Genomic DNA, 12,342 nt, shown 5'->3' on the forward strand with positions numbered 1-12,342 from the left:
CTTGAGCCAAGTGGAGAAGGCTTTAAAAATCTGAAATATAGGTAGTTATCCGACACTAAGAGGGGGAACAAACGTAGCACCTTGAGTGCAAGAGAGAAGAAAGAGGAAGGAGAAAATAAGAACTTTAGAAGGTAGAATGAACAGTTACAAGTCCACAAATAATTGTTCACTGGGTGTCGGTCACGAAAGCAAGTTCCTGTCAAGTTAATGTGTAAACTTATGAAGATTTTTCAAGGCCCGATAATATACCGAAGCCTCATCCAACCCTGTGCCACCTGAGGGGTTCTAGGGTGCTAAGATGACTGATGTTTTGCGTGCAGCTGCGGCTTGCAGAAAACAAGTCGTGGCACGTAAATACGGAGCTATTTTGGGCAGTTTGGCCTGGCACGACGAGCGGTCGCACTACAATACTACAACCTGTTCGAACATATATTTTTACAAGTAAAAACACACAAAACTAAGGCAAAAAACGCTATCATGTCTCAGTACAAGCATGCAAAAGCGACAAACGGTTCGTTGAACAAAGTTATTACGAATGCGCTACGACCATTCGTGACATTCTCCCCCATTTAAACTATCAACGCCCTCATTGATGCTTGTTGGTAGTTGTTAATGACTGCTTCTTCATGTCATAGGCCATATTTAGGCTCCTAACTGGCTTTGATTCGAGGAAGCTTTTGCCACTTCACCAAGTACTCGGTATGCTCAGCACCATTAGGTAGCTTTATCTTGCGTTCCACTAAAATAGTTTCAACTCGCTTTCCATAGGAGGCTCTGGTGGGGGGTGGCCGAGTTAAAACACTTCGAGAAGCATCTTGCAGATCTGAATGGTAGGCTTTCAAGTTGTTGGCATGGAAAACACTATGAATTTTGAGCTATGCCGGCAGTTGCAACTTGTAGGAGACATTGCCCACCCTACTGATAATTAGGAAGGGTCCTTCATACTTGCGCATCAATCCTTTGTATACTATGTTCCTACAAAATAGGAGTGATGCCGGTTGGAGCTTTACCAACACCAAATCGTCGACTTTGAACTCATACGGTCGCCTTCTCAAGTCTGCCCACTTCTTCATCCTTTTGCCTGCCTTCTCCAGGTAAGCCCACGCAATATTTGCATTTCGATGCCATTCTTTTACAAAGTGATATGTTGATGGACTACTAGTATACCCAATAGCCAAGGTGTGATGAGTTGACGATTGTTGCCCTGTAATGATTTTGAAGGGGCTCTTGTTAGACGTAGAGCTTCACTATAAGTTGTAGCAGAATTGGGCTATGTCCAACAACGTCACCCAATCTCGTTGGTTGGCACTCATGTAGTGCCAAAGATATTAATCAAAGAGCGAGTTTATCCTTTCAGTTTGGCCATCCGTTTATGGGTGGAGGCTTGTGGAGAAGTATAACTTAGACCCAAATAATTTGAATAGCTCGGTCCAGAATCATCCAAGGAACCGAGCATCTCGATCACTGATGATATTATATGAGACTCCCCAATACTTCACCACATTCTTCATCATCAACTTGGCCACCTCCTCTACTGAACAATATAGGGGTGCGGCAATGAAAGTTGCATACTTTGAAAATCAATCAACTACCATAAGTATCGATTCGAGTCCCCCAACTGCCGACAAACTTAATATGAAGTCCAAGGAAATGCTCTCACACGACCTTTATAATACAGGCAATGGCTCCAAAAGTCCTACTGGCTTCCGCTGCTCTACCTTGTCTTGTTGGCAAGTGAGGCACGTTTGAACATATTCCTCCACATCAATCCCCATCTTCGGCCAGTAGAAGGCCCTCTCCACGAGAGCTAACATTTTGTGAATACCAAGATGTCCAACCCAAAGGGAATCGTGACACTCTCTTAAGAGTTTACATCTCAAATTGTCCACCCAAGGGATATAAACTTTATTTCCTTTTGTGTAAATGAGTCCCTCCTTAACCTAAAATCATCGTGTCTTGCCTTCTTTGATAAGCTGCATCAGGGTTACTGCTTGGGGATCACTATACAGTCCATCCCTGATCCTGGAAAGGAAGTTGGAGTGAAACTGACTTGCTTGGCCTCTGCCCTCCAACTGTATGGCATTCACTCGCTCCACTTTTCGGCTTAATGCATCGGCCACAACATTTGCTTTCCCGAGCTTGTACTCATTGCCATATCAAACTCAGCCAGGAAGTCCTACCATCGTGCTTGCTATGGGGAGAGTTTCTTTTGAGTTTGAAAATAGCTCAAAGCGATGTTGTTTGTCCTCAGCACAAAATCATAATCCAAGAAGGTAGTGTCGCCAAACTCGAAGATAGTGGACCACCACTGTCATCTCCTTCTTGTGCACCGGATACCGTCACTCGGTCTCGTTGAGCTTGCAGCTCTCGTAGGCTACCGGGTGACCCTTCTGCATGAGTACTCCTCCAATAACAAAGTCTAAAGCATCTATATGGACTTCGAATGGCTCCCCATAGTCAGAAATTTTGAGCACCGGTTATTCCAACACAGGAGCCTTCAGATCTTGTAATGCAGCTTCACATTTATCAAACCACCTCCAAGGCTACTCCTTATTCAGTAACTCCGTCAATGGAGTTGCACGCTTCGAATACCCCACTATAAAGCACCGATAGTAGTTGACGAAACCAAGGAAGGATCTCAGCTCTGGCACCTTCTTTAAGAGTTCCCCATTTCGCAACAACTTGCACCTTTGATTTATCCATCCGAATGGAGCCATTACTGATTTGATGCCCCAAGAATAAGATCTTTATTTGAGCAAAGTAGCACTTCTCCCTTTTCACGAATAAAGTGTTCACCCTAAGAAACTTGAAAATTGTCCGAAGGTGCTCGACATGCTCCTCGAGTGTTTGGTTGTAGATGATGATATCGTCCAAGTAGACGACCACAAACTTATCCAAGTACTCTTTAAATAGTTGGTTCATAAGAGTGCAGAACATGGTCGAAGCATTGGTTAAGCCGAAAGGCATTACTAAGAACTCAAACGCTCCATACCTAGTCACGCAGATAGTCTTCGCTTTGTCGCCTTCAGCAATGCGCACCTGCCAGTACCTTGACTCAATGTCATGTTTGGAGAAATACTAGGCTTTGCCCAATTGGTCGAACAAGTCCGTGATGAGCGGGATGGGATACTTGTTCTTCACCGTCACTTTGTTGAGGGCTCGATAATCGACGTATAGTCGGAGGCTCCCATCTTATTTCTTTTGTAAGAGAATTGGAGCTCCGAATGGTGCTTTGGAGCTACGAATGAGACCACCGCTTAGCAGTTCATCTAACTGCTTTCTGAGCTCTACTAGCTTTGGAGGGGACATGCGAGAGGGTGGTCTTGTTATAGGCTTCACTCCTAGTTCCAGCTCGATATGATGATCTATGCCTCTGCGTGGTGGCAGAGTCTTCGGTAACTCGGGTGGCATAACGTCTGTGAATTCCTTCATAACATTTGCCACCACAGCAGGTTCATGAGTGGCCTCCTCGTCGAGTGGCCCTAGCTTCACAGCAACCACGAATGTTAATTCGCCTTTGTGTACCCCTTTCTTTAGTTGTAATGTTGATATCTATTAGGGGTCCTTGGTTTCTCTCCGAGAGACGGGAACCACATAAGGGTCATCACCTCCCATCATACATAGACGAAACCAAGGAAGGATCTTAGTTCTGGCACCTTTTTTTTAGTTCGCCATTGCGCAACAACTTGCACCTTTGATTTGTCCATCCAAATGGAGCCATCACCGATTTGATGCCCCAAGAATAATATCTTCGTTTGAGCAAAGTAGCACTTCTCTCTTTTCACGAACAAAGTGTTCTCCCAGAAAACCTTGAAAATTATCCGAATATGCTCGATATGCTCCTCGAGCGTTTGGCTATAGAAGACGATATCGTCCAAGTAGACGACCACAAACTTATCCAAATACTCTTTAAATAGTTGGCTCATAAGAGTGCAGAACGTGGTCGGAGTGTTGGTTAAGCCGAAAGGTATTACCAAGAACTCAAACGCTCCATACTTGGTCACGTAAGTAGTCTTCGCTTCATCGCCTTCAGCAATGCGCACCTGCCAGTACCCTGACTGGAGGTCAAGTTTGGAGAAATACATAACCTTGCCCAATTGGTCGAACAAGTCCGCGATGAGTAGGATCGGATACTTGTTCTTCACCGTCACTTTGTTGAGGACTCGATAATCGATGCATAGTCGGAGGCTCCTATCTTGTTTCTTTTAGAAGAGAATTGGAGCTCTGAATGATGCTTTGGAGCTATGGATGAGACCACCGCTTAGCAGTCCATCTAACTGCTTTCTGAGCTCTGTTAGCTCTAGAGGGGACATGCGATAGGGTGGTCTCGCTAGAGGCTTCACTCCTGGCTCCAACTCAATATGATGCTCCACGCCTCTATATGGTGGTAGAGTCTTTGGCAACTCGGATGGCATAACATCTGTGAACTCCTTCAGAACATTCACCACCACAGCAGGTTTATGAGTTACCTCTTCGTCGAGTGGCTCTAGCTTCACAATAGCCACGAATGTTAATTCACCATTTCATACCCCTTTCTTCAGTTGTAATGTCGATATCTGTTGGGGGTCCCTGGTTCCTCTCCAAGAGACGGGAACCACACAAGGGTCGTCACCTCCCATCATACATAGGGAGTTTAGGAACGACATTGAAACCAACTTCGCTGTGTGCATAAACTCAATTCCAAGAATCACTTGGAAGTCGTCCAATGGCATCGCCATCATGTTCATGTTCACGCTCCATGTTCCAATCTTGATAGGGACTCCCTTTGCTAGCCCGAAGATCCACTTGGCCTCCAAGTTCACCGCCTTCATCTGACTTAGGTTCTTCTCTAAGATCACAGCCCAAGTAGCTTTGCTTCTCGATCAGTAATAAAGTTGTGGGTAGCACCCGTGTCCACCATTGCATGGGTTGTTTGGCTATTAAGGTTAATGTCCACGTGCATCAGCTCACTACTCCCTACTTTCAATGGCTTTGTCTTTATGTTCTCCCCTACTTGACCCGCAATGCACTCAACAAACGCATTGCTTCCATTCGGGGATCTTGCGACTCCTCATCATCGCTATTGGATTCTGAACTGCTTGAACTGAGGGTGATGACCTTGCCCTTGTTTGATTTGGAGGGTGGATTGAAGCTGTTAAACTATTGAGTGTTTGTTTTTGTGGGCACTCCCTCACCATGTACGGCCCTCCGCACAAAAAGCATCTGCCAGGTTTTGGGGCTTTGCCTTTTGAGCTTGGCCCTTTGTGGGAACTCTTCTTCCTTTGTTGGCCCTCGGGCTCCTTCCATCGAGAATATTTTGGAGGGCGATTTCCTGAAGATTATTTCCTTTTCCCCGAGTCCTCCGAGGAAACAAAGTCGGTAAGCCTTTCTGCGGCCGCGATTGCCCCGATCACATCAATGACATTCCTTCGATGTAATTCTTATTGAGTCCATGGTTTCAGGCTATCGAGGAAGCTAAATAGCTTATCCTTCTTGGACATATCCTGTATGTCTAGCATTAGCGCAGAAAATTGCTTCACGTAGTCTCGGATAGAAGTACTATGGCGGAGTTGTCTCAACTTCCGCCTTGCGACAAACTCTATGTTCTCGAGTAGGAACTGAGTTCTCAACTCCTGCTTTAAGTCCTCCCATGTGTCCACTTAACACCGACCTTGTTGGATCTCCTCCCAACGGGTTCGCCATTAAAGTTTTGCATCCTCGTTCAGATACATGGTTTATATTAAAACTTTGTCCACTTAGCTCAAAAGTATTGTTCCATATCAAACAAGAAATTCTTTAGCTCTTTTATGTCCCTAGCATCTCTATATCAATGAGGCTCAGATGCCCTCAAGTTTTGTGGTGGCGGAACATGGGTGTTGCTCCCTCCCGCATTTAGTGCCCTTGTGAGCGCTATCACTCTGGAAGTGAGTTCTGCCACAACTTCGTGCAAATGTTGCACAGACTCTTTGGTATCATCTGTTAGTCGATCCACTAGGGCCTCAACCTTGTCAATTCGGGATTCAACTTCTTCATACGAGCTCTTTACCCCAATAAGCCTTCGTTGGCCTTAGTAGAGTTCCTCTAAGCTTGCTTCAAGAACATTCAAGTGGGTTTCCGCCGTTGTGAGTCTCTCCTTATGGCTCTTCTTCCCGGTTGGCACTTCAGATTGCACCTCCTCCGCTCGCGAAGAGTAGCCAACTTCTCATTCATCATATTCGCTATCACGGTCCTCCAACATGGCTCTACCAACATAAGAGCGAGTTTGCACTTGCAGCCCACCTGCGGTTGCTTGGGGCAATGGTCCGGCTTGCCCCACCTTGCTCGATTCACCACGATGCTTGGCCATGGCAAGATTGCGAAGTTTCTTTGCTGCTTGCTCGAATTGCTTGCCTGCTCTGATACCACAATGTCACGGACTTAGTTGGAATTGCCTAAGTCGTGAGGCACCCTTGCGGCAAAGTCATAAACTTAACTGAAGTTGCCTAAGTCATGAAGCACTCTTGCGCCAACTCATCGGACTTAGTTGGGATTGCCTAAGTCATGAGGCGCCCTTGCGACATATGTATCTGCAAAGATTTAGCCTAGTTGCAACCTTGTACTGGTCCTGAAGGACTTATAAAATAGAAAGTTGATTAGATTAAAAACGAGCGATTGACAAGTCCTGATGTCTCGCGGAGAGGAAAGCTTTACAATCAATTCAACAAGCGCCTTGAGTGCAAGAGAGAATAAAGATGAAGGAGAAAACAAGGACTTTAGAAGGTAGAATGAAAAATTACAAATCCACAAACAACTATTCACTAGGTGCCGAGCGCGAAGGCAAATTCCTGTCAAGTTAACGTGCGAACTTGTGAAGATTTTTCAACGCCCGATAATATACCGAAGCCTCATCCAGCCCTGTGCCACCCGGGGGGGGGGTTCCAGGGTGTTGAGATGGCTGACGTTTCGCGTGTAGTTACGGCTTGTAGAAAACAAGCAGTGACACATGAAAATAGAGCTATTTTGGACAATTCGGCCCGACGCAACAAGCGATCGCACTATAGCGTTGCAACCTATTTGAACATGCATTTTTACAAGCAAAAATACATAAAACTAAGGCAAAACATGCTACCATGTCTCGGTACAAGCATGCAAAAGCGACGAACGATTCGTTGAACGAAGTTATTGTGGGTGTGCAATGACCGTTCGTGACAATGTGCTAGGAAAATTTGAATTCAGCGTCTCAGGTTCATTAAGCGTCCATCCTATACTACACATTTTAGAAAGCAAAATATAAAAACAAGGATTTGGAGAGGTAGTAGCAGGCGGTGTTGCTATCAAACTCTGGGATTGCATGGTTATAATTGATTCAGACTAATTTAGGACGACGAGCAAGCATCTCAACAAAAAGGAAAAAGAGAGATTAAGAGCATTTGGGCATAACCTTGTTCCGGGGAAAAAGACATGACTCGATGTTTGGGTTTCCTCCGAGCAGTACACGTCGTTGCAATTCAAACCTACAATTGAAAACATCTCCGGCTTGATATGGTACTTGAAACCACGAAAGGGAAGAACAAAACAAAAAAAAAGGTGACATGACAAGAATAAAAGATGTCGTTAGTCCATTTTAACACCATTCATTGCATCAGGAAAATGGACTAAATGCTTCTAAAAGTTCAGGTTTAAGGACACGCATAGGTTATGCAACAATGCTCTCCGCTCAAGTTGTTCTCTCCATGAAATGAAATGGTTCTCAAGGTGACTGCAATTTTGAATACTACCCAATTAACTCGTCTGTGAAAATCGTGGAAAACTCTCTCGATTTCCTCTAGAGCTAATCCTGAAACCATCGAGGGAATAGATCAAGTGGCAGGGATAGAACAATATAGATGCGACAATGACACTTGCACAATATAACTGGTACGAATTTAGAGAAACAGAAGGCATCAGAGTGAAGAAAGTTAAAAGAGTATTACATGAGGAGTCTCCTTTTCATCTTCTGCATCTGAATCATACTTTGAATCGCCATCTTCTGCATCATCCTCATCTTCTTCCTGTTATCATCATACAATGCAAAAAGTGAACATCAAATGAGGGAACAAAAGATCTAAGAACTACAGAAAGATCAGCGAGTAACTTGCATCTATATCCCAGTCATCGTTGTTGGCATCCTGTCATAAGAGGAATAAGGCGTTGTTTAGAAAGTATTTAATACTATACACCCAGCACATTCAGTACTTGAACTCAATAATAAGAAAGTTAGCGAAGCAGATAAATCTCAGTTGAATAACAAATTCCCACTAAAACAGCAAATAAACGGCAAGGTAAATTACACATTTCCATATTCCCCATAGATCAAACAATAAAGACCACCACATCAAACATGCAAATTTATTGTGGGGCAACCAAGAAAAGCAAATAAGACATCCAACAAGCAAAATTCTGACACTTGTATTGCATTTAGGTTGTCAGTTTATTGGTGACTGAAACCAGATTAGAATGTATGCGAAGAACTAACCAGTCAAAATTGGTTATAACAAAATTGAAATAGGTGTATGATTCTGCATTTAGTGCAGGCCACTGTTTCAACAACTTGTGCAAACTGTAATGCAGCTTGTGTAAGGTCAAGTAGATGTCAAGTCAGCTCCTAAAACATTCAAACCTCATAAGAGATAAAGAGGGAGTTCAAAATCAAAATTTTAAAACAAAAATTAACACCATCGAAGTTTATCATCACATTAAATAATTAAGAATTTTGAACCTCATTTGTTCTCCGTTATGATGAACACAAATAAAATTGTCTAAAAGTTCATTTGCTCATCCATTAAACGAACAAAATATAACAGTCTAAATTAAACCATATAAGGAACAGATTCACATCTGAGTCACTGTATTTTCTGGTCCAGCTCATGAAACTTCAAAAGATAATGGAATGATTGTTGCAAGGAAAATAAGATGATAAATTAGGCACATGTAATAGAACGAGATATTGGACAAAAAAGCTTCTTAGGAAAAGAAATTGCCAACATACCTCTTCTTCCTTATTATTCTCAGCCTCATCAAATGCTGCCTTTTCAGCCTGCAAGAGGCAAACCAAAAGTCATTGTAGCAGTTTAGACTCCTATAAGATTTTAACAACAGTAAAAAAAATTTCACTTGCATCCTTATGCTTGCCCCATGTTTCTTTGGCAAATTTCTTTGCACACTCAGGGTCATCACAGACCAAAATGTTGTCAAACAAAGACCCAGATTTAACCTGAAATGTGCAAAAAAATAATGAATCACAAAATAAATACTAGGAAACTAGGTTCAAGTGAGGTGAAGAGTAGATTTACCTGCTATAACTCAATGCCTATATATCTCAAATTGGAGAAGACATAGTAGATGTAAGGATCATCCTTGAAGTCTGCAAAAAGATTAAAGGTTAAACTCTAATTGACTGATAAGGCAGAGCACATTCAAATTCAGGAAATAAATAGTATAAATACCAGGATTGTCAATCAATGGTGCCTTCTACTTTCCCTTGTAATTAAGATTCTTAATTTTCTGTAAAGAAACCAAAATAATAAATTAGATTCTTTTCTCATGCTCTAATGCAGATTCTTTGATGAATGAGGTGCTCTGTACACCTTTGGTTTCCAGGGCCCCTTGTATTCAGGGTTTGGAATGGTTGGGGCCATCCATTCACCATCTTCTTCTTCATCCCAATCTTCTGGCTGCAAAAAAAATGCATAAAAACAATTATGCAGTAGCAGAAGATACAGCGGACATGACACAACACCACTTCCTCAAACTAGTTTCTTTTTTTCCAAATAATAACAGTACCTTTTTGGCATCAGGATCAGGAATCTCCTTAGGGATGTCATCATACCCCTTCATCAATAAGATCAACTTAGTTTGTTATTGTCAAAAAGTACATTTAACAAGCAGATATTGATGAAAGGTGGTGTGCCATGATTGCAATTCAAGCAAAAAATGCAGTGACTTCGAATTCATGTTATTGCTAAAAAAAATATCAGATGGCAACTTGAATAGCTGATGTAATCTAAATATACCAATATGATATGTTCATTTGAGTAAGTGTAGGTTGTTAGGAAAAGATTATGCATGTACAAATAAGTTAATAAAAGACTGACATTTTTTCCTTGACTTACATGTCCCCCATTTCAGGAACAAAATTATAGTAGTACAAGTTTGATCTGGAACTTACTTTTGAAACCCTTTTGCAAGTCAATGAACAGCATAATGCAAAGTTATTCAATAGCTCCTTTATGCAAACAATAGTAAATAAAATAAGCCACACGGTATCTCCCTCTTACAAATAGTTAAGAACTACAACCATTGGTAAGCGGCATTCTACTCAACCCTTCAACCAAAAAGAAAAAAAGATAAATGTTAATGAAGTTGAGTTAAGACTGGCTCTGGTTTCTTGTCCACGGGGTCAGGGATATACTCCTTGCCATCCCAATCTTCTGGCTGTCACATAGAACAATGAGATCAGACAACTAATTATGTGTGAAACTATGCACTCCTAAATAGTTTATGATGAACCACATGAAGACAACAGTTACCTTTTTGGCATTGGGATCCTTGATATGATTGGGAGGAAGAATACCCCAGTCACTATAAGCTATCTGTTTGCTTCTCATTGTTGTCAATAAGGATGCTGTACATGGCATACGGGAAGATAATGAAAGTGTAAACATGTGTTAGCTGGTCAGTCTCACATGTGACTTCATGAACCTTTTTGGTGCTGTACCCACAGATATCTGGGCCAAACATAATACTGCAATTTCCAAATGCAGATCATCAATTTAGATTACCAACAAGGAAGAAAAGATGGTGCAATATCAATTACTACCCAGGAGGTTATCCAAGAAAGTAAGAAGTACCTATAGGGGGTCACTCCACCAAATTTTTCTGATCAATTTCACCACTAAGAAGCTTAATATAGCCACCTCCGCAGTCAAGTTTTTGTTCATGTTTGACTGAGAATTGCAAAACTAATGTCTAGTCCTTGTTGCTGAATTCTGGAAACTCTGCCGAAATGGCATAGAATCTGTAGTCTTCAGTAGTTTGAATTCCTCTGGCATCTTATAGCAACAGATGCTTACAGTTTTTCTGTGGAATTATATTCTACAAAGCTCAGGACAGTAATTCTGCGGCAAGGATCATACAGTGAGCTTTAGTAACTGTAGATGGATGCCTTTATCTTCAGGATCACCAGTCCATTTACCAGATGTGTGGTTCCAGTCTCCAGCCATGTTCTCATCCTTCTTCCAGTCAGATATGACCCACTGATTCTCCCATCCATCTTCATTTTGCAACGAAAAATTGCAGAATTAAATTAACCATGCGGATATAGAGAAGTGTATATAAGTAATGTTTAGCAGGAAACAATTTTCTAATTACTTGACAGTTCAATTCAGAGCTATGAAAGTCCATTCTCTCCATGATTGTTGCATAACCATATCTTTATACACACAAAAAAATTCCATTATTCTAAATCCTTAATCCCAAAACAGATAGTAAGAATATAGCTTCACCGGATTGAAAATATCTCTTTGCAACATCTGCATCATAATTTAGACTAACAACTAGTTAATCAAGGATACATCCAACAGGCATTAGAAGCAAAATCCACAAACAAACAAATGATCCACTCTCAAGCGACTCACAGTTATTCAGCATCGAATATCCAAATCTTCTGACACAACAATCTAGCAGGTCACAACACATGGCAAAGATTTAAGGCGATCAGACCTTTTGGTGAATTTGGTCAGAACGCTCTAAACTAGCCGCCATGATGATCAGCTTCACGCAATGCTCATGAGCAGACAATAAGCACTAACATCTAAAACCCTAGTAGAGACCACCAACGAACAAGAAGAAGAACCGCCGCTATACCAAAATGTAGGTAAACTAAAATATCAGTAATTTTCCTGCCGTGCGTGCAAAATTGAGAAGCGTCAACTGCAAAGGAACTGGAATAATCAATTTTCTCGATTCCATCAACTCCAACACATGTCGCGTTCATCTGATAACGCATCAATCGATCAATCAAAGATCAAACCAAATGTTAATCTAATTAATCAGCGTCCCAGTGCGAGGCCTAAGATTCAAAGAGCACTCGTCCTTAGATCGAAGTCGATACACATCGAAAACAGAGAGATCGTATCAACGAAAGCAGAAATACTACCGATAGATCGAAATGCGGGTCGATATCGAGCGCAGAAGCAGAGAGCAGACCACAGATCTCCAGTGCAATGATGGAGAGGGCATACCTCCGAATCGCTCTTCGAAGTATACCTCAGCGGCGGCGACCGAGACGACGGCAACTGCCATCGCAAGGACGGCGGCGAGAGGAGGCTTCATCCGGGTCGTCAT

General features: G+C 42.2%; 1 protein-coding gene and 1 pseudogene across 1 annotated transcript in view; both read right to left on the reverse strand.

Moving 5' to 3' along the window:
• Positions 1–8,118, reverse strand: part of LOC135597298 (GTP-binding protein SAR1A-like) — a 31,254-nt gene extending 23,136 nt beyond the window's left edge. The window contains exons 1-3 of the mRNA XM_065090064.1: positions 8,097–8,118; positions 7,932–8,009; positions 7,400–7,472 (exon numbers count right to left, since the gene is read on the reverse strand). The gene's annotated coding sequence lies outside the window, so the exon portion shown is untranslated. The remainder of the gene's footprint in view (positions 1–7,399; positions 7,473–7,931; positions 8,010–8,096) is intronic.
• On the reverse strand, positions 7,479–12,342 carry LOC135596446 (calreticulin-like; annotated as a pseudogene).

The sequence above is a fragment of the Musa acuminata genome, chromosome BXJ1-11 (assembly GCF_036884655.1).
Source record: "Musa acuminata AAA Group cultivar baxijiao chromosome BXJ1-11, Cavendish_Baxijiao_AAA, whole genome shotgun sequence".
Taxonomy (NCBI): domain Eukaryota; kingdom Viridiplantae; phylum Streptophyta; class Magnoliopsida; order Zingiberales; family Musaceae; genus Musa; species Musa acuminata.